This window comes from Lissotriton helveticus, chromosome 7 (assembly GCF_964261635.1).
Source record: "Lissotriton helveticus chromosome 7, aLisHel1.1, whole genome shotgun sequence".
NCBI lineage: Eukaryota > Metazoa > Chordata > Amphibia > Caudata > Salamandridae > Lissotriton > Lissotriton helveticus.
Genome location: NC_136068.1, coordinates 588,887,011 through 588,912,833, shown reverse-complemented (window position 1 = coordinate 588,912,833; position 25,823 = coordinate 588,887,011). Strand labels below are relative to the sequence as shown.

The 25,823-nt window shown below is 47.0% G+C and overlaps 1 protein-coding gene across 3 annotated transcripts in view; it reads right to left on the bottom strand.

The window, feature by feature from the left end:
* Positions 1-25,823, bottom strand: part of LOC144768795 (rab11 family-interacting protein 1-like) — a 490,744-nt gene that overhangs the window by 443,021 nt on the left and 21,900 nt on the right. The gene's annotated exons all lie outside the window — the stretch shown is intronic.

Below are 25,823 nucleotides of genomic sequence, written 5' to 3'. Positions count from 1 at the left end.
TCTGGGGGGAACATATCCTGGGGCCACCATGTCTTCCAGCCCGGGTCTGGGGCACAGCCGAAGAAGAGCAGCTCAGACTTGGCTGAGTTGCACTTCAGGCTGTGCCGCTGAAACCACGCAAAGACTGCGCTTAGACAGTCCTTAATTCTGCCGCCGTTGAAAACCTCTCCCTTCCTGCAAGTGAACAGGAGCTGGGTGTCATCAGCGTATGAGATGACCCGGGCCCCAAACGCCTCTGCTACCTCCGCTAGAGGGGCCATATATATGTTGAAGATGGTGGGGCTCAAGATAGATCCTTGAGGCACCCCCACCTCCAGCGAAGGCATTTCGGCCGAGAACGGCGGAGCCCAGATCACCTGTCGGCGGTCGGCCAGAAAGGATTGAAACCAGTCCAGCACCGTCCCTCGCAGACCAATCTCCCTGAGTCTTGAGAGAAGGCCAGCGTGTGGGACGGTGTCGAACGCCGCCGATAGGTCCAACATGACTAACATCGCCCTTCCCCCATGATCGAGTGTCTCCCTGATGGCGTCGGTAACCTCAACCAGAGCGGTCTCCGTGCTGTAGTTTGCACGAAAGCCGGACTGGGAGTCATGCAGCAGATTGTTATTCTCAATAAAGGTGGATAGAGTAAGCTGAACATGTTTCTCCAGCACCTTCGCCAGAGCAGGGAGGAGGGAGATCGGACGATAGTTAGCCCATTGCAACGGATCAAGCAGAGGCTTCTTAATCAGCGGCAGAATGAGTGCGTGTTTCCACTGTCGTGGGACCACCCCCGAGCTCAATGATAGATTCAGCAGGGGGTTCAGCAAGCTGTTCAACGCTGAGGCCACCCTGCCCAGGCATTTCGCCGGACAGGCATCCAGTGGCGAACCAGATTTCATCCGAGAAAGCAGCTCCAGCGAAGTTTCGCAGGACAGCTCAGGGAAGACAGATAGTGTGGGCCCTGAGTTAACCCGAGAGGGATCTAGATAGGTCGGCTTACCCCCTAAGGCGTCGTCGGCCGTGCGGGAGTCCACAGATGGAAAGGTGTCCTGGATCTTTAGAATTTTTGCCACAAAAATAGTATCTGTAAATAGTATCTGTATGCAGTACCATCAGAACTTTCAGCAATTTGGGGTCAACTCCCCACATTGAGAGTTTTGCCCACAATTTTCCTCTGTCAACGCTGTCAAATGCAGCGGAAAAATCGATGTAACACACAAATAGTTGTTTTTTGTGTTTGATTATAGCATCTGTCATCAAGGAAAGGGCTAAAATATTTGTCGTGGTCCCCATATTTTTTGGGAAACCGGTTTGATTAATGGGGATTAATTTTTTGCTTGACACCCATGCAGTTAATTCTTCCAAGAGAAGCCCCAAAAAGTATTTAGCGTCTATATCTATAAGGGCTATGTGCCTATAGTTCTTTGCCTTGTTCTTATTGCCCTTTTTGTAAATTGGGGCAATTATTGAACCCCTCCAAGAAGATGGAATTTGTTCGGCCCTCCAGATTTCTACAAAAAGAGGGAGCAATTGATCGGCCCAATAGGTTGGATCTTGCTTGTAAAGGATGGGTGGAATTCCATTTGGGCCTGGAGCTCCTTCCTTCCGGCCTTTCGCAATTCGACCCTTCAGCTGGATTGTTGAACCTGGGAAATTGGACTCCTCAATTAAGGGTTTTGAAGCCGTCTGTGTCGCTTGACAAGATTTAGGGCTTTGTTGGTTTCTGCATGGGCCTTCATCGTTAAAGTGACTAAACAGAAAATTTGCCCAGGTGTCCTCAGTGATGTAAGAGTTCACACCATGGGCATTCGGATTCTCTATTTTATTGATGGTTTTCCAAAATCTTGCGCTGTTGTTGTTTTTTTGAGTCATAGAGCAGTTTCGCCCAGATTTGTTCAGTGGACTCTTGCCTGATTCGCCACAGGATTTTGTTCTTTTGGCTCTTTAATGCTCTCAGTTTGGTGATTAGGTCGTTATCACTCCCGGCTTTCCGCAGCTCGCGGAGTGTTCTATTTATGACCGTTTTTATTGCCCCTAAATCGGGAGATAACCGAGTCTGAGGGTGTTTTTTTGAGTCGCTTATGGGCCGTACTGATGTTTTTTGGCCTATCTGTACATCAATTTCTTGAGGCAATTTAGACTTGAAATTCAAGAGAGCGAAAGATTTCAAGAAAGACTCCCAGGCGGTAATGTTACCTACATTCAGATTTGCAGCACTTTCCCAGCGCAACTTTGCATCTTTCTCTAATCGCTCCGGGTCGCTGATGTTACACTTGATTCTTTTACATTTTGTAGTTGCCGATAGCTTTGGGCCATAGGTGGGAAATGTCAGAGCTGTTCCTTGAGCCCGTAGTGTCAGTTCTTGCAGGAGATGGTCACTGCAGTCAAATGTGCCAATTCTAAAGGCTTGTACTAATGTGAACATTGAAAAAGATGGGAAGGTGTAGTCGATCGCCGAGCTGGCCATGGTGTTGTGGAAAGTTGCCGCCTGGGGTCTGTCCCCCAGGGACCGGCCATTTATCGAAATCAGGCCCAGGTTTGATAAATCTTCCATTAACCTTTTTGATAGGTTCGTCGAATTGCCCCATGGACATACTTCCAGTGGGGGAATCCCCCTGACAAGCAGATGCTCTTCCATTAGCGGATTCTTCCCAGATGACTTCGAAAGGAACATGTTAAAGTCTCCTGAGACAATAATGTTCGCATTTTCCGCTTCCGTTATTAGTTTAGTCAATTCTGTCACTTGATGTTTAGCCCCGCTTTTTTTGCCTTTTGGGTGTAAATAAGTGTTCACCAGGATTAATTCCTGCTTGGTGGTTCCCTGTGTTGATATTTCCAGCTGGACTGCAATGATCCCGTTTTCAATCCCCGAAGTATTTTTATTAAGGAGTTCATTTGCATGATTTATTGTTTGTATCGAGGTGTATATGGTTAAGCCGCCTTTCTCGTGACCACATTTTGAGGTTCTCTTTGCTGGGAGGTAGAATGTAGACCAAGAGAGACCACTGCGCTCTTCAACCAATCCTCTAGGTAAGTGATCATGTATATTTATACGTTTTAACATTTACTATATCTTTATTGGTGGTGACGAATTGTACTTTTATGGATATTCTTATCCGAAAAAGATTATTTGAATTGAATTGAAGTGATCATGTCCTGCAGCTCAGCGCCCTCAGGGAGGTCCACCGCACGGATGTTACTGAGGCAAGCCCAGCAGTCAGCATCTTCTATTCTGTATTCCAGTACCCAGAGACAGTCCAAAAGCAAGTGCACTTGTCGTTGGAGATCCATCGTCTGGGTCTACAGCTGTCTCAGTGTATGCAATGCTAATATACCAATTGAATGGTTATTTAAGTGAATATCTTGGATGTAGGTCCAATAACTAGATTTTATGGTGTTAAGAGAGTACCTGGGAAGTATTTTGCAGGCCACAAAAAATCTATGCCCCGTTCTCAGTAAGGCTAGTCAGATTTTATAGGGTTGAACTATATTTAGGGCGTACTGGCCTGTGCTGGCGAGAGAGCTCGAGCTGGCAAAGAACAGGTGTTCTCTTCATGCAAAAAGTGAATGAGCAATAAAGATGACTTTAAATCAAATTTTTATCTTGTCAATTTTGCTGCGCCTTCAAAGATGTAGGTCAAATGTCAGCTTATGTTTGATTACAAATCGCTGCCTAAGTTATCTTGGAGATCATTGTTTCCATTTATTTCTCTAGACTGCAGAGTTAGAGGATTTTGTAAAGAGAACTGTCTGAAATCAAAGGATGTAGGATGTCAGTTTTAAGTAGCTTGTAAATGAACAGTACAAATATTTCAAAATATATTAGAAATTAGGAAAGCAGATTTTTGCGTCCGGAATTCTGCGCCTGTGCGGCACATTCCGATCGCGGGCGTGGTCATGACGGCTCCCGGACGGTATCAGCACACGCCCACCGTAACTGATGATGACCGGGAGCCGTCATCAGCACCGAAGGGGTTAATAGGATCAATATAAAACAGCAACTTGACTTAATGATGTGCAATTAATGAAATATATGCAGAAAACTGATTTACAAACATCATTTGTGCACTATATAGTTTTATCAGTAAAACTATGCCAGTGGGAAATTTAATGGGCATGTTACTGGAAAATGTGGCAACTAAATTACAGTGCGCTACCACATCATGCTTTAGTAATATATTTATTAGAAATGAAAGTTTTTAAACATCTACTGAGAAACGTTTCTGCCCGCCCTGATGACAATACTGTTTTTTTTTTTAAAGAATTTTTATTGATTTCTCCATCCAACATACCATCAATCCAATATCACATTCAAGACCATTGCGCAGATGGTCCCAAATCCAATGTGTAAAACAGGAGGAATCAACTCTCAACATTCTTCCTCTAACTTCCCTACCCGCCTCCTTCTCTACCCCACCCCCCTTGTCAGTGTGCCCTCGCCTACCCCCCCTCATCTAGATATGCAAACAAAGAACTCAAATTATCTAACACAATCAACGGAGGATAACACCATCACCGGTCTCGGTAGACAGGAAGTTCCGTTTAGTTACTCATGTGTGCTCTGAGCCCCTACCCTGATTCCACAACACTTCTTAGCCTAGAGTGTGTGAGCTGACTCCTCTCAGTATGTGTTTAGGTGTCCCCATCCCCATTATACTCCCCAGTGTTCCCCGCTCTGGCCTCTGTGCCCTGATCTATTCCTGCGTCACCTTCATCTTCCTCATCCACTTCTATAGGTGGCTGGAGCCCCGCTACCAATGCACCCCACGCTCTTGCTGCTTCCAGCACCTTATCATTAGAGGTACGCCTGGCTAGTTGCAGACGAAGCATCCCTTCACTGCCCGCCCAATTCAAGAAACTCACCCTCCATCTTTGAAAGTTAGGTCCCGCTCTCGCTTTCCAATGCATGGTAAGCTCCCTCTTTGCCATTATCAACCCCAAATCGTAAAACTTGCTAGTAATTTTAGTATTGGGAGTGTGCGGGAACCAAAGCAAAAGGGAAGTTCCCATCTCTACCTTCAGTGTACGCTCCGTTACCCGGTTCAAACATGCCATCACTTCTGTCCAGTAAGATCCCAGTCCCGCGCAAGACCAAAACATGTGGCCAAAATCAGCACCTTCTGTGTTGCACCTAGGGCACAATGATTGAGTGCCCCCGAAATACTGTTGAATTTTAACCGGTGTTAAATAGGCCCTGTGTAAAGTAAAAAATTGAACCAGTTGAAACCTGGCGTTGCGCGTACCCTTCCAGGCCCTCCTCAGCAGCTGCGGCCATGTCGTCTCAGGTATGGGCCTGCCAAGGTCCTCCTCCCACTTGCCCTTTAGCTTATCCAGGGGTGAAAGCCTTTCCGTGGACAGTCGCCTATACAGACAGGTGATAGCTTTGAATGTGCCCGCTGCCATAGTAACATATTGACAGCCCAACGATGTTGGGGGTTCCGAAACTCCCATCCTCCACTGTTTTAGTATTCCCGGCACAAGGGCAGCGTGTAATAAGTAATCCCCCCTCGGCAAGTCAAAGGCACTCTGCAAATCTTGGAAAGGTAACAGGGTGCCGTCCCTGTATAAGTCCCCAATCATGTGGACCCCGCGCTCCTCCCAACCGGCCAGCGCCGACTAATCTCCTCCATGTGGGAGGGCGGTGCACATGCCCAAGGGAATTTCCGGGGCATACGGGTCAGTAAAACCCGCTCGTTTCTGGCTTCGCAGCCAGCACAGTCGGAGGGTGCGCTCTTCAAGAGTGAGTTGGTCCAGCCTAATTTTCTGCCTAAGCACTATGAATGACAGAACATTGTGGGGAATTACTCTGCCCTGCGGCCCGTCTGGGCCTCTAAACTCACGCGCTACGGCTTGTGTAAGCCATTGCAGCTGTGCTGCTAAGTAGTACCACTCGAAATCTGGAATCGCCAACCCCCCCTCCTCTCTAGGCCGCATCAGGGTGATCAACGCTACCCGCCTTCTGCCTGAGCCCCAAATAAACTCTGTCACCAGTGTTTGGAGCGTCTTGAAAAAGGACATGGGAATCCATACCGGCAAAGTACGAAAGAAGTAGAGCAACCGTGGGAGTGCCACCATCTTTAGGAGCGCTATTCTCCCAGCCACCGATAGGGGGAGGGTACGCCAAAACCCCATACTACCTCTGAGCCCCCTCATCGCACCGCCCACATTTCCTTCCAAAAGGTCAGAGTGAGCGTGGTATATGCAGACGCCCAAGTACGGCAAGCACTCAGACTCCCATCGTAGGTCCCCTAGCGTCAGGGGCTGCTGACCATCCGGAGTCAAGGGAAACAGGCAGGTCTTATTCCAGTTCACCTGTAATCCCGACAAGTGGCCAAACTCCTGAAGAAGGGCTAGAGCACCCTGTACGGAGTCCTCTGTATCTGCCAAATACATCAAGAGGTCATCCACGTATGGGGAGATGTAATGAATCTCTCCACGCAGCAAGACACCTTCATAGGATCGTCCCTGCCGTGCATGCGCTGCCAGCGGTTCGATTGCTAGTGCGAACAACAACGGAGATAAAGAACAGCTCTGACGGGTACCTCTCTCCACCAGGCACGCCGCTGATATGGCGCGCCCCGTACGAACCCTGGCTGTGGCAGAGCTGTACAACAGACGGGTCCAGCGTATAAAAAGATCTCCTAAGTCAAATTCCTTCAGTACCCGGAATAGATATGGCCACTCCACACTGTCAAATGCCTTTTCGATATCCACCGACAGTACTACAGCTCCAGACGATCCTTCACCTCTTTCCCCCATGATCCGTGCCAACCGCCGTATACACGTCGCGGTATTCCTGGTGGGGATGAAGCCTGATTGGTCTGGGTGTACTAGAGTGCACATGTGATCCACGAGTCGCGTGGCCAAGATCCTGCTCAGGAACTTGTAGTCTACCGTGAGCATCGAAAGCGGCTGGTACGCTGACCTAGAAGTGGGGATTCCGCCCCTCTTCAGCAGCGGCACTATGATCGCTTCTCTGGTGGATAGCGGCAGCCTGCCCAGTTCCCACGCTTCTCTGTACACTGACTGCAATTGCGGTGTGAGGAGATCTATATACGCGCCATAAAACTCCACCGGGAGGCCATCAGCCACGGCGTCTTCCTCCTAGCCATGTGTTTAACCGCTGCCCTGATCTCTCCCAGCGAAATAACTGCACCTAATTTGGCACCCTGCTCTGGCTCCATTGGGCAGTTCCCTCATCCTACTCTGGTAAAGCAACGTATAATAATCCAGAAATTGGTCATTGACCACTTTCTGCAAATAGACCGGGCCCCCTTCCGGCGTAGTCAGCGACACTATTGGGGATCCCCTGATAGCTGGATTGGCCAGCCAGGCTAATAGCGATCCTACCCTGTCCCTCTCAGCGTGTGCAAGTACCATATATTCTTTATAATCAAAGCAGCGAAGCCGCTCAACCTGAATGGCCACCTTCTCCCGCGCCGCCATTAACTCCTCCTGTCCGCCCACGTTCGTGTGGCTATCTTTTTCTGCCTAGGCGTAGGCGAGCCTCCTCCCGTTCTATTTCGTGCAAAAGGGTCTTACATGTCCCCGTGGTGGACGAGATGCATACCCCCCTCATCACAGTTTTGAAGGCGTCCCACTCATGGGCTCTACTCGTCGCTGTCCCTGAATTTTCTAAAAAATAATGTTCAATTCCCTCTCTGACCTCTGCACTGAATACTGGGTCTTCTAGTGCTATTGGGTTCAATCGCCATGTCGGGATCGCTTGCCGCTGTCGCGACCAGATCACTGTTATCAGACAAGGGTTGTGGTCCGAGAGTGTCCTTGCCAGATACTCGCTATGGTGCCTGAGCTCCTGGGCCCCCGGGGAGCATAAAATGCTGTCAAGTCGTACATGTAAGTCATGCGGAACCGAATAGAACGAGTAGTCCCTGTCTGTGGAGTGATGCGCCCGCCTGGCATCCGTAAGGCCCCATGCTTCCTGCCATTCCCGCCTCGCCTTAGCCATTCTGTGTACCACTGATTGGGCCAATGGGGGGTGAGAACGATCCAACTCCACATCCGTAACGGAATTAAAATCCCCCCCCAATGAACACCGTGCCTGCTAAGAACGACGCCAACCTCCCAGATAGCTTCGAAAAGAATGCAGTTTGTTCCGAGTTTGGGGCGTACACACTGCAAAACGTTACATCTCTTCCGTCTAGGCGACTCAATACCGCCACAAACCTCCCCTCTGAATCTACCACCGTGTTCATGGGTTGGAAGGGAACCCCTGATCGCACCCAAATTAAGGTTCCCCTGGCAAACGCAGAATAAGTAGTATAAAATAACTGTCCCCTCCATCTCCTCTGCAGCGCCCGCCCCTCAGCCTGATCAATGTGCGTTTCTTGTAAGAAGGCCACCCTTCCCCAGAACAGGCGCCAAACCGTTGTTACCCATCCAAACCCAATCCCCACTAATGGGAATACTCTGGGAGCTACCAGAGTCTCACAGTTAATGTGAGGTAGAGGAGGTGACCCTACACCAAACCGAGCCGGACAACGATCTCACCGTCCCTGCGTGTCGGTTGAGCCTCGTACACGGAATCCCCCTCCCCCTGGCAGTGTCCCGCCCCAGGTGAGCCCCCCCTTTTATGTACCCCCTCCCCCCTCCGCCACCCCCCCACCCCGGTAGGAAATCAAGCCTCCCGCCATCTCCAGCAAGACCACACCAATAATCCTCATTGGTATAAGACAACGCTAGATGCACACCCCTTACTGTATACAGATTGGAGTCAAGCATAGTCACTCGTCCATTAGGCCATCAGCAGTTTCTGGGGTAACCTGAGGTAGGTTTCCGGAGTCCGCCGCAGAACCCTCCGACACTATCTCTTCCGACCCCTGCTGGGATCCTGAATCCGCCAGCGAAGCCGTATTCGCAGCTCCCGATATGACGGAGACCGTCTGTAAGGCCGCTTGTCTCTCCAGCTCCGTCTGTGAAGTCGATGGTGACTGTTTGTTCAGCATGCGTTTCCTATTGCGACGGCCCCTACGAGGTTTCACTTGAGTCTCGGCTGTCCTTTCCCACCTTCCAGCGCCGTCTGTTCCCGCACAATACTTCTCAAGCCAGTGCCATGCGTCCTCCATCGTGTCGAAAAAGGTCGTCTTCCCGTCCACCATCACTTTCAAGCGTGCCGGAAATAAAAGAGAATACTGTATGCCCTCCTCGCGAAGGGCCCTTTTGACTGCTAGAAAGGAAAAGCGGCTCCGTTGGACCTCCTGAGAGTAATCAGGGTAAAGAGAGACTGAGGCATTGTCCACTCGATATGGGCCAGACGTCCGGGTATTCTGTATTATAATGTCGCAGTCCTTGTAGTGCAATAGACGTGCGACCACTGGTCGGGGGGGGGGGGACCCAGTGCTGGTGGGCGGGCCGGTACACGGTGGGCCCTTTCCAACGTATAGAACTGCGTCAGACCCTCGGGGACGACCACATCACGCAGCCATGCTTCTAGATAGGAGACCATATTGTCCCCCTCAACTTTTTCGGGCAGGCCCGCCCCCCCATGTTATTGCGCCTGTTGCGCCCTTCTGCATCTTCGCCCCTCTTCTCCAACTGCTGTACTCTGTGCAATAAGTCACCCACCGCTGCATCCGTCGTCTTTTGGGCCGGTTCCAGCTTTTCCAGTGCATGTTCCGTGCCTTTGACGCGATCAGCTAGCTTACCATGATCCGCCCGCAATAATCCTAGGCTCGTCGACACCTGCGCTATGTCGTGGCGTAGTGCCTCTTTCGTGTCCGATATAGCTTGAAGGATCTGGTCCATTTGCTGCAGCCCCGCAGCCGGATTTCCGGTCGAGCCCTGTTCCTGGCTCTCAAGTGAGTCCTCAACATGGTCAGGTGGTGCCACCGCCAGTTTTTGTCGTAGTTTCCCCATGATCTAGCCCCAAAGGCAGGTCTACGGCACTGAGAGCGAGGGTTGTGTTCCTCCAGCCGTGCTCTCTGGGGGTTAAGATACGTGCACCAGTTACCCCCCGCTGCTTCCGTGTTCCCGGGTGGTCAGCATTACTGCAGGGTGACCCCTCGGCCCGCCAGGTGCAGAAAGGGAGCTAGAACTGCCAGTCATCGCCGGCCAGGGAAGCGACTCCACCAGTCACCGTCCTTGGGTTCACCATGAATTAGCTTCTCTCTATTGCGTTGGTTCCCTGACCACTGAAGCCGCCCTCGTCTCAGCCAGGGCAATCCGCTCTCGGGTGCCACCACCGCTCCTCCAACTACTATGCCAGTCGTGCCGAGGCCATCCCCACCAGGGCCTCTTGCCTGCCACCAGGCGGATCTACCAGTCCCAATGCTTCTGGGCCGGGTCGGTCCCTAATATGGTGTCACAAAAGTCAGGGGGAGGAAAACAGCTACCCCCACACCACCTTCAAACTGTTGTATGGCCGCCTCATTCACTCCGGGACATCCCCAACTCTCCCGTCCATCCGAGAGCTGGGCCGCTAATGCAAGGTGAAGCTTCTCTGCTCGATTTCGCCCCGCCGTGGGCCAGGTTCCCCACTATCCTGACGTGCAGGTGGCGATAGCGCGAGAGGGGGGGTTCCGGGTCTGGTCCCCGCAATGTTCACACAGTCTGAGTGCCCCCACAGCCGCTCGCCCAGACCGCTCCGGCCCGCGGCTGACCCATGATATCGGGCTTGTACTCAGCCACCCGCTGGGTTCGGGAGGGTCCCTGTAGACTCCGACGTCAAGCCCCCTTATCTGGGTGCCGGCGTTACAGTGTGGCTCGCCGTCCGATGTCCCCGACTCCTCCCCGCGCGGATGGCCGCCACCTGGAATGGCGACTCCTGGGCCGCTCCGCGCACCTCGCCCTCCCGGGACGCCGCCAGTGACTTGCGGTATCTCGGGCACTTCTCAGGTAGGCACCGGCCGCGCAGCTCAGTCCACCCCTGCCGGCGAGTCCACTCTCTGCGCGGTCATCATCCGCATCCTACCTCGGCGCCGAGCTCTGCTGTCGCCAGGGTGCTGCTCCCCCCCAACGGCCTCCCAGGCACGCGAGGCCGGGGACGTCAGGTCCTCCGCAGGCCGCAATTAAGATGGCCGGTCCCCTCCGGGCAGAGCGGCAGCAATCAGCGAGCGAGCAGCCGCTGGAACCCCCTCTTTAAGCCCAATGAGTGTGCGGGCCCCTCTCAGCCCTGGGGGGCCCCCTCCGGAGCCGCAAACACCGCCATGGGAGTCTCAATGACAGGATAAATATCGAGGCCGACACAGAGCTCTCAGCTCACGCGTCCATGCTCGATGGTGTTCAAGCTACGCCCCCCTGATGACAATACTGTTAGTGAACTAAGTTGACGGTCATGTATACCCTATACGTGGTTAGATTCATATTGTACATATATCAAAAGTTTAGTCTATTAAATCATACAAAAGAGTTTTTTCTTAAATTGTTGTTGAAGACTTACATGTTAAGGAAGACTTTTCCACAGGTCATTTACAAGGCTAATATCATACCCAGACGTTTATACAATTCAGCATTACAGAAACAGTGGGTTTAAATGTACTGAAACCACATTTATCATTTTACATGAACATGAGGTAGGAACCAACCACATAGACACCAGGATGAACAGCCTGCAGCAGCACCTTAATTACACCATCTCAGGGCGGCCTCAGGTTAAAGTCAGATTGCAGTGCTAACAATAATATGTCCCATTCTGTGATCCAGTTATTCCCACCCAGCCTGTCAGTGCAGCCACTGGATGCATCATCCTCAGCTCTCGCTCAGTGTCGAACTTCTCCCCTCCAAACCTCCACAAGCGGCACCTAAGTCGCCTTCTAATTCATCTCTATTGTTTGTTGCGCCGATGCCAGGTCTATAAGTCGGCTCCACACTTTGAGGCATGGCATGAGGCCAAACAAACATATCCTGGGTGTATTGATGTACTGCGTAACTGTAAAGTTCATGAGGTAGGTGCAGACTACTGTCAAAAAAGGGTGCAGCGCCAAACACTGTCACGTCACTTGGTAAAAGTCATCTTGCTCTGCGCCACATCTAGTACATTTGTGGGCACTGTGCCAAACATATTATACTGAATTGTGGGAGTTAGATATGTGTGATGGACATAGTTACATTCTAATAACTTCAGCCTCGACCTGCAAGATGTAATTCAAGATCTTATTAAAATCTGCATTGTTCAAGGCAATATGTATGTCATAGCTCCATCTGTCTTTCAGGCTGGATAATGCTGCACCCCTGACTGACCCATCTCAGTGTACTAATTGCTGATCTAGGCTCCATGTTAGTAATACCAACAGTACAGTGTCTTATTTTGTGTTCTTTTCCCATACCTCCCCGATAGCTTCCCTAAGTACTACACAAGTCAGGAATTGTCCCTCAGGGATGGTATATGCCACTCGAAGGTACTCAAACGAAAAGTTTGTCCCTTCTGTGAACAGTTGACAATGGAGGTGCGCCACCACTGCAAGCCGTGCACCGTTGCCCTGACATGTTGAAGGCCTACAAGCACCACAGGGGCAGATTCAGCAAATATGCCACCTCCCCGCACCGACGACCCTGGTAACTTGCCCAACAATACTGGACCATGCGGAGAAGGAGCGAGGCCCGCCCATCACGTAGTGCTGTCTCCATCACATCTCTGAGTACTCCTTTGCTTGTACTGCGGGATCAGAGATAGCTTGCTTTGGGAGGTGACCCCGGAGGGAGCCATGTCATCAACCACTGCAACTGGCACGCCTGACAGGACAGTTCGTAGTCTGGAGTCCCTAGGCCCTCATGCCATCAGTTGTGTCTCCGGGATCACACGCCGGGGGCCCAGACCAGGTGTGAAATCTGGCTGTTTAAGTCACAGAACATTGTGTGGGGCAGTAAAATGAGTACGTTAGTGAACATGTATAGAAGTTGTGGTAGGCTCACCATCTTTGCTAATGCTACTCGTCCCATGGCTAACAATGGTTGCGATTGCCAAATCGTCAACGACACTCAGAGGGGTGAGTACTCTGCTGAGGCTGCCATCGTGGACTTCTACCGGTTCTCTTTAAACCTAGACTCCCAAGTACTGAAAGATGTGGGTGGCGACCAGGACATCAAAGGGTCTGGCCTCCTCTAGGAGGGCAGCACAGTGGTCCGACAGTGGGAAGAAGCACGATTTCAATAGATTTATGCGCAGACAAGAACGAATCTACTAACCTCATAGTGGGTGCCAGGCAGTGGTGACATCTTTCAAGTATATCAGGATGTCATCCGCATAGAGGAAAATAATGTGTGTCCTCACCCCTACATGACAACGGCTCCATAGCAAGCGCGAACAACAACGGAGACAACAGTTAGCCCTGGTAGGTGCCTCTATAGATCTGCCACTGGTCTGAGAACTTGGGGCCAATTCACATCCTTGCCCTGGGGACCGAGTGCAACACTTTGATCCAGGCCAATATTTCCTCTCAAAACCCTATGTGGCGAAAGACCGCAAACAGGTTGTCCTCTGAAATATTGTCAACGGTCTTCTCCTTGTCCACCAATACCGCTACTGCCTGATACAGCTTTGCAGGTGGTCCGCCTAGTATGTGGGATAGCCATTGTATATTTGAGGGAGTGCTTCTCTTAAGGACAATGCCGATCTGGTTTGGGTGGACCAGCATTGGCAGGCAGAAAAGGATCCGATTTCCGGTAATATCCCCCAGAATATTACAGTCCAGATTAAGGAGGGACAGGGGTCAGTATGAGCATCTGTTTGGTGTATTGCCCCCTGTTTCAGTATCATGGTGATCTTCACTCCCAGGAGGATTCTAAAAGATGGTCCTCTGCACGCACCACTGCATAGATCTTGGCCTGAGGTTTGATGAGCTCTGTCTGGCAACTCATATAACATTTTTAGGGGAGGCAATCACTGCCAGGCATCTTCCCTGTAGCCAGTTGTTGAATTGCTCACACTATTCCCCATTTGTGAGGGGTCCCTCCATTTGTAGGCTGTCTCTGGGGCCAGCATGGACAGGGGAATATTGGACAGAAATCAGTTCTGCATTTGCCTCCGTTACCCGTCTGTACAGAATTTTATAATAGTCTGAGAACACCGCCACCATGTCGGCCAGTCTATACACATGGTGGCTATCTGGGTAGTGGATGGCTGTAATCGTGTGGTGATCAAACTCCGCCCGCAAAGAGCCCACAGGTAAGCGCCCTGCACGACCCCCCTCTGCATTGCTCCGTGTCTGGGACTCCAGATCATTTTGCAAAGCCATCCTGGAAACCAGCTTGGCAAGCTGCCATCTGTGGTGGACCCGGTCATGGCGAGCCTCCACCTCTGAGATAGTGCAGAGCTCCAAACTGCAGAGCTCACATTCCGCTTGTCCAAATTGGGATCTCACAGCTGATCGTACCCTGTTGGAAGTTTTATTGCAGTTTCCCCGATATACGCATTGAATACGTCCCACTTGATCAGTAGCGAGGAAGCCAAATCTGTGTTTAATTTAAATAGCATACAATCTCTTCCTTCATGGTGCCATGGTACGTAGCATCCTCCAGCGCCAAGGAGTGTAGTCGCCAGGAGGTAAAGTGTATCCTCCACTGGCCCTTTTGCAGAAACAATAGGAGGGACAGTAATCCAAGGTCATTGCAAGATACTCTACATTGTTTGTTGCCCCCAAGATGTAAGGAACAGATCTGTACTTGTGTGCAGAGCACAAATGTGGAAGAAGTAAGACTATTCGCGTACAGGCATTGCTAGTCAGTCTTCAGATCAACCAACTGTTCTGCAGACTGAGCCGCAGGCACAACCGGTAGAGGCCGGTGCGAGCGATCCATCGCGTTATCTGCCACAGAGTTGAAGTCCCCCCCCCCACCATTTCCCTCTCCAACAGCCCAGCTAGGGGATGCAAGTACATCGCTTGGCCAACATTTGGGTAGTTGTGGCCTAGTATACACCTGGGAGCCATCTAGCTTATGTGTCCAACCCATGCCAGTCCAGTTGCACTATTCATCCTGCTCTTGAAGGTGGTATGACTGTCAGTCGTGGATCTCCTATGCTAGAGAAATTGGTGGAAAGAGGTTGAATTCAGGTGACTCCTGCAAGATGCTTCGCTTGGAGAAACCATCTCAATGTCTTTGCAAAACATTTAGGTAGATGCTTTGTTCAAAAATAAAATGGTCTTGCTTTGAAGGAGCTAGTTCTTCTGCTTGAAAAGTCTTGTGCCAGTTTAAAAAAAAGTGAGGGTTGCCAGGAGGTGTGAGCTTCTATCGCCAACCTCAGAACCCATGAAACTGAATTCTTTAAAGATAGATTTCTCAACATACAAATAGGCGCTTTCAGTGATGAAGCACGTGATAGCCAAACACTCAATACAGAAGCTTTTAGTCACATGTGTTTGACGTTGAGGATCTTTTTCACATTGAGGACTTCAGGGTGAAGACATGACAGTGAACCTATTAACTTCAACTGGGAATGGCCATGGCAATGTCTTTTTTTCTTGAATGCCCTTCTGTCTAACTGAAAACCAACAGTAGACTCAAAGAGAAACTAGGACTGTCTTGCTGAGACTGAAAATGTGATCCTAAATGGAATCTTTTCCTTGTGCCATACAGACATTTGCTATTTCTTCACCAAACTTTGCAAAAAACTATTTTGTGCGGGGAGTGTGGCCACAGGGAGGACGACGACGATGGCCGGTGCAGCTTTAGGAGCTACAACTGGTCCGGGGTACTTTATCTCTGCAATCTCAGTGGATACAGAGCCCTGACCAGCACAAACTGTGGCCCTGATGGCGGTGGAGGTGACGGTTAGCTCCTGACCCAAGGTGGGGCTGCGAATGTCTACAGCAACTGGTGAGACTACAGCCAACATGTGAGGCCTGTCAGAACCATGAGGAGCTGGGCTGTGCTATTGCGGCAGAGCTGGGCGTCGGTAGAAGATTATAGCAGAATTTCCCCCTTGCCCCTACGGAAGAGGTGAGAGCTGGGGGAGGTACTGGATGAGACCCCCATCCTTTCCTTGGAGCAGCACTGGGCCCCCTCCCAACCAAACGGGGTGTGATGTCCCCTCCCCACTAGGAGTGGTAAGCATCGAGAGAGGCCATGCAGAGCCCGCAAGGGTCTGCGGGGTGCAGTGCCAGCTGAACAGGGGGGCTATCAGGGAGGGCCCACATTGGTGTGAGACAAGTGGGACCCCCACAATACCAAGAGAAGACACCAAGAAGGCGGGTTGCTTGAGCCTGTGAAGAGAGAGCATGCAACGTGGGACCTGTGACTCGCGGGGGCGGTGGCAGCGATTACCTGGCCATATGGGGGACAGGCAGCTGCTCATGCTGCAACATTTGTTTCCTCCCCTTTAGCCAAAAGTTTTTATATCCGCTTTCAGCTCGGCACTTTTCCCCTGAGATCAGTAACCAGTCAGTGGCACTCTGGCATTAGTACTTGTCCGGCAAGTGGCCTGGCAGAAGAAGATGAGGCACACTTTTTATTCGTCTGTCCGAGTTACCATGGCCCGCGTTGGAAATGGATTATTCCTGTATGCCAAAATCTGAAATTAACAAAATATATAGTGGCACTTAGAATATTGAGGAGTGACACCACTCCAGTAATAGCCATTGCTACGAGCAAATCTTTACAGGCAGTATGGCACGAACGTGGTAGACTACTAACTGTGCCCCCAAGCAACTAGGTCAAATTTTTGAATGACTGTTTGATTTTATCAACATTGATTTGATAAATTTAGCTGGAAGATAATTTCCATGTGTTTTATGTATTTATTGCTCAATTTGCACATAGTGCTCCTGGACTTTTGCTCCCATTTTGCACACACGTAATGGCTAAAGAAAATAAATTTTTAATAGTGTCGGTTTTTTATTAATCGTGCTGTGACATGTCTTAAAATGGTTTTATGATGTATCTCTTGTAATGCTTTGCACATGTGCACTTTGATGGTACTTGGTTACCGAATAACGTTTATTACTACTACTACTCTCCCTATACTGCCCTATTATTTTTCAAAGTATCACAATTTCTAAGTGGCAAAGGTTTGATTCTCCTATTTGTCACCCCAATCTCTTCCAGACCATTTCCCTCTCTCACTGCCCTCCATCTTCCATAATTTCTCCTGCTTCCACAATACCGCAGGACAGAATCGTATGGATGGCTCCTCCATAATGCTCTTGCGCGATGATATAGTATTTTGAGAAAGACTTCAATAAATCTTTTTCCTCATACTCCTAGCACACTTCTTTTTCTCGGTTCTGGTTTCTTACAGTGGTATAAAATGCTACACACACTTCCAACATATCATTTTAAGGACAACTCCTGGGAAAGAGGGTATTAGGATTTCTAGGTAGATTGCCCTTCAGGACTTTTACTGTTCATACAAACAACCGTATAACCTTTAAAGAGAACATCATGTTCTCGATCCCATGCCTAACCTCGACCTTAAAGAAATCAAGTTAGCAAACCTCCATTTTTCATCTTACAAATATTAGTAAATGCAAGGAAGTGATGGTACCATTGAGGGGATTATCTTTAATAGTAGCTGCATGGTTATCTCTGGGTGGCGTCTCTGTGTGATTTGTGTCAATGCAGCTTGTCTTTACAGGTATCTGTGTGAATTTGTGTTTAGGGGTTAATTTGGATTGTGTGAATACAATGAGTGATCTGTGTTTGGAGGTGTCAGTGTCAATAGCAAGCTACGTAAAGAGTCACTTCTTTGATAAATCTTTGGAGGCTTTCTGTTTAAGGGGCTCTGTGCATCAGCATTAAGGTATATGTAGATCCACTTGAATTTTGTGACAGTGACGAACCAAATTACGTGGCAGGTATGGCAAAATGATATGGAAAGGAAGATTGCTCAGTGTACAATTTGATTAGAGGCTAATTAGGTGGTAAATTGTGTCAATATTGCATATATATTTTAATGTGTTATCACATATGAACAGCTCCTAAGAAAAATATATTAATCAGATCCACTGAAACTGTTACTCACCACAGATAAATTATTTTGTCCTGCAAGAAACACAGGTATGTCAGTCTTTCAATATTGTTCTTTTTACCTCCAAACATGTAATAGAATGTATCAAATACTAAAATTTCCCACACTGTAGAAAACAAGCCTACATGCAAACATATGTTGTGATAAAAGATGTGAAACCACACTAACCCCAGGGAAATACTGGAGGAGGGAACTAGAGTCACAGGGCGCTAGGAACAGGCCAGCCTCCAACATAAAATGTTCAACACAAATGGGGCCACTCCCAGTATAGTGACCAAAAGTGCTCAAGGTGTAAATGGTGAGCGTGGACATCTCACAAAAAGTGAAGGACTGGCCTTACACACCACCATCCTCCTTACGTCCAAAAAGGTTGTGTTGACCCTGTTCACTATGGTGAGGGGATAATAAATTCCCCACTTCACTGTTCACCCTTATTTAATACCATACAGCTGCCTACTCTATTAAAATTTAATTTGGTAACTGTAATGTTTTTTAAACTTCACCCACTTTCCACAGGCCCCCACTTAGTTTAGAAGTGCATCCCTGTCGTCAGGTGAATGCTTGCCCTCTACCAAACCGAGTTTCTAGAGGGCGAGGACTGCCGATGATGAAGCATGACACCTGGTGGTGTGTGAGGCCAGTCCTTCACTTTTTGTGAGATGTCCACAATCACAATTCAACACTTGAGCACCTTTGGCCACTATACTGGAAGCGGCCCCATTTGTGTTGAACGTGATAAAAGATGTGCCTCGTTTATTCAATGCATCTCAGATACTTTCTAAAATCTAAGGGGCTCATTATGATGGCAGAAGGACCGCCACCGCTGGGTCGGCGGTGACGATCCTTCCGCCATCATACTGAAAATTCCCACAGCCAAATTAGGATGGCAGTGGGAATGACAATGGTTCCACGGCGGACAGCAAGTCCGTCCGCCATGGTTCCGCAAAGCGGTCCTTTTCGGCCCGCCTTGCAGAACCCGTAACCAGGGCAACATTGCAGCAGTGCTGTGTAGGCACCGCCGTAGTGATTACGGTATGATCTTCCGCCTGTCTTTTTGCGGCGGCTATCCCGCTGCAAAAAGACAGGCGGCGACTGGCTTTGTGTGTGTGTGTGGGGGTGGAGGGCACTAGGGCGTACCCACGGTACCCCCCTGCAGTTCCATGCACTAAGTGGCAGGCACTGCGTGGTGCCCGCCACGTGGTGCAGGGAAATGCTGTGCATGCTCTTTTGGCATTGCAGCTAGCAGCACCGTCCGCAATGTTAAAAGGCCAGGATGCGCCTTCCCAAATTGCGGGCACATCTTAATTGCACTGGTGGGAGTCTGGCGATTGGTCCCAAAACCGTTATAATGGCATATTTTCCTGCTAAAGACGGATTCTTCCTACATACCCTCTTTGAATTATATGCAAGCATTTGCATTTATATTCCCAGCCGCAAAAAATGTTTTTTCCTCCAGTCAGTTATCTTGGGATGTTTATGCTATCTGGTCAAATTGTCACTGCTTTAAATCCCTAAAGTGGATTGGAGTGGAGAGGACAGAGCGGCTGACTCCGGAGTGCAGGGGACATAGTTCAACTGCCGGCAGCAGCTCAGCATCCTGTGATTCTGGGCTGTAGTTCACTTAATCTCCCCAACGTACACCAGCGCCTTTAAACCTTGAGGGGGGGATATGTTTGCGGTTTACAAATAAGGATTATTATCATTATTCAGCATTGCAATCAGCAGCTGAAAAAAGACAAGTACATTTTTTTTAAATATCAAGTGTGCTGCTGCACCTATGTGCAACAATGTTTATAACTTTTAAAGAGTTCAAGCTGGAAACAATTTATTTTTTGTAAAATCAATCATCACAAGGATATTCTTTTTTTTTAATACAACCTGCTCCTCCACAGAAGCAGATGTTAAAAAGGAACCTATACATCATAACATAAGACCACAAAATGGTCTCTATATACCATAACAACTTGCTCTTTGACATGGACTGAATATATAAAAAAAACAAAGTCCATTTCAGAAACGCAGGCAACAGGGTGTTCCTCAACAACTTAAAAGACTGCATCCTGTTCTATGTGCAATTGTCATCTGCACAACATAAACACACAGGCTCTTTTGAGACTTAACCCTTTTCCCAAACACTGGTACTGTTTGTTTTCAAATCCTTTTATTTAATGTTAGGCATGGAGGTCAATATTATGCATTACAACAAAGAATGGCAGGGTAACATTTTGACCCCACCACAGTGGCTACAGCCTCTTTTTAGTAATGCAAATGCTACCATTATTTTTATAATAATCCATTTTCTTCTGTTTTACTTATTCCTTATTCTTTTCGCTGCGCAATCTTTTTTCTCATTCATCCTATTTGTTGAACTCTTTATCATGCAAGGTGATTGCCAATTTTCAAGTTTTCTCATGTCATGGCGGGCCATCCGAACCTCTCAACCACAAACACGTACTGATGCAAGGTTCCATTTAAGCAGTTTATTTATCCAATGCATTTCGGACCCTTTCTGGGTCCTTCGTCAGGGAACATACTGCAAGTAATAATAACACACATATTAACAACCCACAATTTAAATAACCACGAACTTGTTTTTATATAAAAAAACGTTCCTCTTATGTGCAACATATTAGCCATTAGTATTGTGAAACATCCTTCATACTACGTTCTCTCAAGTACCCTTGCTTGATAGGACCCATCTACCTAACATTGCTCCCTTAAATTATTCAAAAGAAATCAGTCACACACATAAACTGCTTCGCTATCCCTGCGGGTCTCTGTGATTACATTACCATTCTCTTTTCCGTCCTGGTTCTACCCCATCACTTCCACATTATAATTTCCTTGGCGCTAGTGACAAAACTTGATGTTTCCCCTCCGCATCTCATATATACTTATTCATCACTGCTCCGCTACAACCCCTTCCCTATTCTCGCCAATTACTTAGTTAAACATACCTGCTTAATAAACGACATCTCTCTCTCCTCTGTAAAACTGGACGCTAGCCTTACTAGCTGACTCCCCTTCAATCATCAGGTTTTTTAACTAACCTTCGTGATTAGGACCCGCCCCCTCCCTTAAACCCACAGTATCCACCTACGACATAGAGGAACAGTCATTCGGAGAATGACTACCTTTCCCATAATCCTCCTGATGTGTATAGCGAACCCAATAGACTGACATCGTTACAAAAATGTTTATGAAGTGTTCGCAATCAACTAGATTTGAAAATAATACATCACTAGAAAAATGTCCACAAGAAATTAATAAAAAAGTCCATGGTGATGTGTGCATTTTTTCATTTCTTTCGCTGACATGTTTAATACAAACTTGCTGAATGAAACGCGATGTTTTCCCTTGCATGCCAAGATCAATATTTAGTCCTGATTCTTTGTAAATGAAGTTCATTCGTTCACTGGGTGCTAACCCGGTGGGGCTAGATTCAAGTAAATCACATAAGAAGACAGGTTGCACTCCGTTGTTTCAATCCGTTTTTTCAAAGACCAATTTAGTCACAAACTTTTTCAACTATTCTTTTAGTGGTTGGCGTGCTCACTGATTCGTGCCAAGCCCACACAGCACGTGTGATACATAACAACAAAGAATGGCAACAAAGAACCCTGCCATTCTTTGTTGTTATGTATCACACGTGCTGTGTGGGCTTGGCACGAATCAGTGAGCACGCCAACCACTAAAAGAATAGTTGAAAAAGTTTGTGACTAAATTGGTCTTTGAAAAAACGGATTGAAACAACGGAGTGCAACCTGTCTTCTTATGTGATTTACTTGAATCTAGCCCCACCGGGTTAGCACCCAGTGAACGAATGAACTTCATTTACAAAGAATCAGGACTAAATATTGATCTTGGCATGCAAGGGAAAACATCGCGTTTCATTCAGCAAGTTTGTATTAAACATGTCAGCGAAAGAAATGAAAAAATGCACACATCACCATGGACTTTTTTATTAATTTCTTGTGGACATTTTTCTAGTGATGTATTATTTTCAAATCTAGTTGATTGCGAACACTTCATAAACATTTTTGTAACGATGTCAGTCTATTGGGTTCGCTATACACATCAGGAGGATTATGGGAAAGGTAGTCATTCTCCGAATGACTGTTCCTCTATGTCGTAGGTGGATACTGTGGGTTTAAGGGAGGGGGCGGGTCCTAATCACGAAGGTTAGTTAAAAAACCTGATGATTGAAGGGGAGTCAGCTAGTAAGGCTAGCGTCCAGTTTTACTGAGGAGAGAGAGATGTCGTTTATTAAGCAGGTATGTTTAACTAAGTAATTGGCGAGAATAGGGAAGGGGTTGTAGCGGAGCAGTGATGAATAAGTATATATGAGATGCGGAGGGGAAACATCAAGTTTTGTCACTAGCGCCAAGGAAATTATAATGTGGAAGTGATGGGGTAGAACCAGGACGGAAAAGAGAATGGTAATGTAATCACAGAGACCCGCAGGGATAGCGAAGCAGTTTATGTGTGTGACTGATTTCTTTTGAATAATTTAAGGGAGTAATGTTAGGTAGATGGGTCCTATCAAGCAAGGGTACTTGAGAGAACGTAGTATGAAGGATGTTTCACAATACTAATGGCTAATATGTTGCACATAAGAGGAACGTTTTTTTATATAAAAACAAGTTCGTGGTTATTTAAATTGTGGGTTGTTAATATGTGTGTTATTATTACTTGCAGTATGTTCCCTGACGAAGGACCCAGAAAGGGTCCGAAATGCATTGGATAAATAAACTGCTTAAATGGAACCTTGCATCAGTACGTGTTTGTGGTTGAGAGGTTCGGATGGCCCGCCATGACATGAGAAAACTTGAAAATTGGCAATCACCTTGCATGATAAAGAGTTCAACAAATAGGATGAATGAGAAAAAAGATTGCGCAGCGAAAAGAATAAGGAATAAGTAAAACAGAAGAAAATGGATTATTATAAAAATAATGGTAGCATTTGCATTACTAAAAAGAGGCTGTAGCCACTGTGGTGGGGTCAATATGTTACCCTGCCATTCTTTGTTGTTATGTATCACACGTGCTGTGTGGGCTTGGCACGAATCAGTGAGCACGCCAACCACTAAAAGAATAGTTGAAAAAGTTTGTGACTAAATTGGTCTTTGAAAAAACGGATTGAAACAACGGAGTGCAACCTGTCTTCTTATGCAATATTATGCATTATCCTCTTTATTACCACAGACACAGCAACAACTAGAATGTTTTACTATAGAACTAGAATACTGTGCCATTCTAAATAAGTATACATGTCCCCAACAAGCAGCCATCTTCCTACTTTGTTGCTGATAAGTTCTATGTTTACTCAACAAGATTTATGAATGAGATTGGCTGAAATGTTAATGAGAGGAAGTATATGTGCAATGCGTTCATTATAATATGATTGGTGAAATATCATTTGAAAATAAAAAGTTCAATTCATAAAGGAAATTATGAGGGTATTTTAAAAACTATAAAAGTGTTAAGAAGCCTGTTTTTCGGTAAGCACAACAGTTTTAAAAATAAGAGTATGTTTCCTAAGGTGTTTTAGGCAAGTTGTAACAAGGAACACATTTATAGGCCTGAGACAGTGTGCTCTCATTTTAATTCCTAGTGATAGAGTGTTTGAATCCCTTCAGTGGAGAGCTTGTAATTAAGGTAATAAGGGTTACAATATTTTACTTGGGCTCATATAACTATTTGTGGATAGCAAATAATTATTTGAAACAATGCAGAGCCACGAGCGGAACTAATGGTGCTAGCACATCCAAGGCAGGTTGCAGGGCCAAGGTTATCAAATATATTTTGTAGATGTGCCATTTCAGGTATTAAAGTTCAAAGGCTCTGAAGTTTTCAAAAGAACTGACACATTTGGTGGAAGAGGAAGCACTGGTGGAGAAGGGTACAATAGAGAGCTGTTTAAGAGGCTCAAAAGGATTCGTAAACTATATATTTTTGGTAGAAAAGAAGAACAAGGGAATGAGGTTTGCCATAAACTTGAGAGAGCTGAACGATTGGGCCCAGTACAACCATTTCAAAATGGAAGGAATTAATTTACTGAGAGATCTACTGAGGAAGGCAGATTGGAAGACACAACTAGATCTAAACGATGCCTATAATACTACACATATTTCAGTAACACAGAAATTATCTGAAATTTCAATGGCATGGAAGAATGTGGAGGTTCACTCCTCTCCCATTCCGATTGATGCTAGCACAGTGGTGTTTCACCAAAGTAATGAGACCGGTAATTGCTTGGCTGAGGACAAAGGTGTGCATCTGATAGTTTATTTAGAGGATGTATTAATAGTGACAGAAACGGAGAAACTGGCTATAGAGCAAACCAAATTAGCAGACCGTGTTTTGGAGGATCAAGAAGTTCTTACAAACAGACAGGCAAAAGTTATGTCTAGTTGCAAGTCAGGAAGTGATACTTTTAGGTTTTCAGATTCAAATTAGAAACTGTATTGACATTACCAGCAGGGAAAGTGAAAAAGATACACAGAGATATAAGAAGAGAGAAGGAAAGCAGCCTGAGTCAACTATTAAGACTGTTGGGCTTGCTTTCGGCTTCAATTCAGGCAATATGTCAAGCTCCACTTGCTAATCGAGCGTTGCAGGGATTGAAGGCTCAGCATCTCAGGCTAAGGATGAAGTATTCTCAAAAAAATCAATTGAATTTGGATGTGATACAGCAGTTGGAGTGGTGGAAGGAGAATTTAGAAGTATGGAATTTTCATAGAAGCTCCCGATTTGGAAACAGTCAGATGCCGGTCTGCAAGGATGGGTGCAAGATGTAGTCCACTGTAATCAGGGAAGAAATGCATATCAATTATCAAGAATTGTAGTAGTGTCTTTTGCTGTGAGTTTTGTAAGGGATTGTGTGAAATGTTGTGTGTTGTTAAAGATGGGCAATGTGTCAATAGTGAGGTACATGAATCGGTTAGGCAGTCCTTAATCTAAGCCACTAACGGATCTAGCAAATAACTTTTTGCCATTTTTGTCTGGATTAGAATACCTTGGTTTAAGCTCCACACATTGCAGGCTTAAGCAATAGAGAGATAGATTAGAATTTGAGAAATCTGAGTGATTCGAGTGATTGAATGTTGGAACAGGGGTGTTTCCAGGGCATTAAAGTTCAGATAGGGTCTTGTACAGGTGGATCTCTTCGCAAGCAGTCTGAATGCTTAGCTTCCAATATTTTGCAGTTGTAAACCAGACCCGGAGGCGAGTGCAGTACATGCATTCCTGGAACAGTGGGGAACAACACGCAAGTATTCATTTTACCCCTTTTCAATGACACAGTGATTGTTGATGTAAGTGAGGAAAGAATAGGCAGAACTACAGATGGTGGCCTCGTTTTGGCCTTCACAAGTGTGGTTTCCAGATGTGATGAATTTGCTGATGGGTGAACCAGTACTTCTGCCAGGATGTGGGAGGGTGTTGGTAAATATAGCAGGAGAATGTCACAATTTGGTGCAGAATGGTTAAATGCATGTATGGTTTAAGGAGAGTATGGCAGGTATGAGGATTATTGTCAGAGGCTACGAAACTCAAAGGTTCATGACTTCGGGCACAACAAAGGCATATAGATTGGCATGGAAGAGATGGATATTTTTGTGTATTGGGAGGGATTTGGATCCCATTTCGGTTTCTGTGGTGAATGTATTTAATTTTCCAATGGAGATATTTTGAGGAGATTGCTCTTATAGTTCAGTGATTTTAAGCAGGTCAGCAATTTCTAGACCATGAGTTAGTGGACGGTTTACCAGCAGGTCAATATGATGTAGTAAAAAAGATTGATAAGAAGTGTGTGGTTGAATGTACCTCCGGGTCTAAAATGCTCCTCTATCTCAGATGTTGATGTAGTGTTGATGGAACTGTCTAACTGGAGTGGCAAGTAATTTTTGTTTTTAAAGGA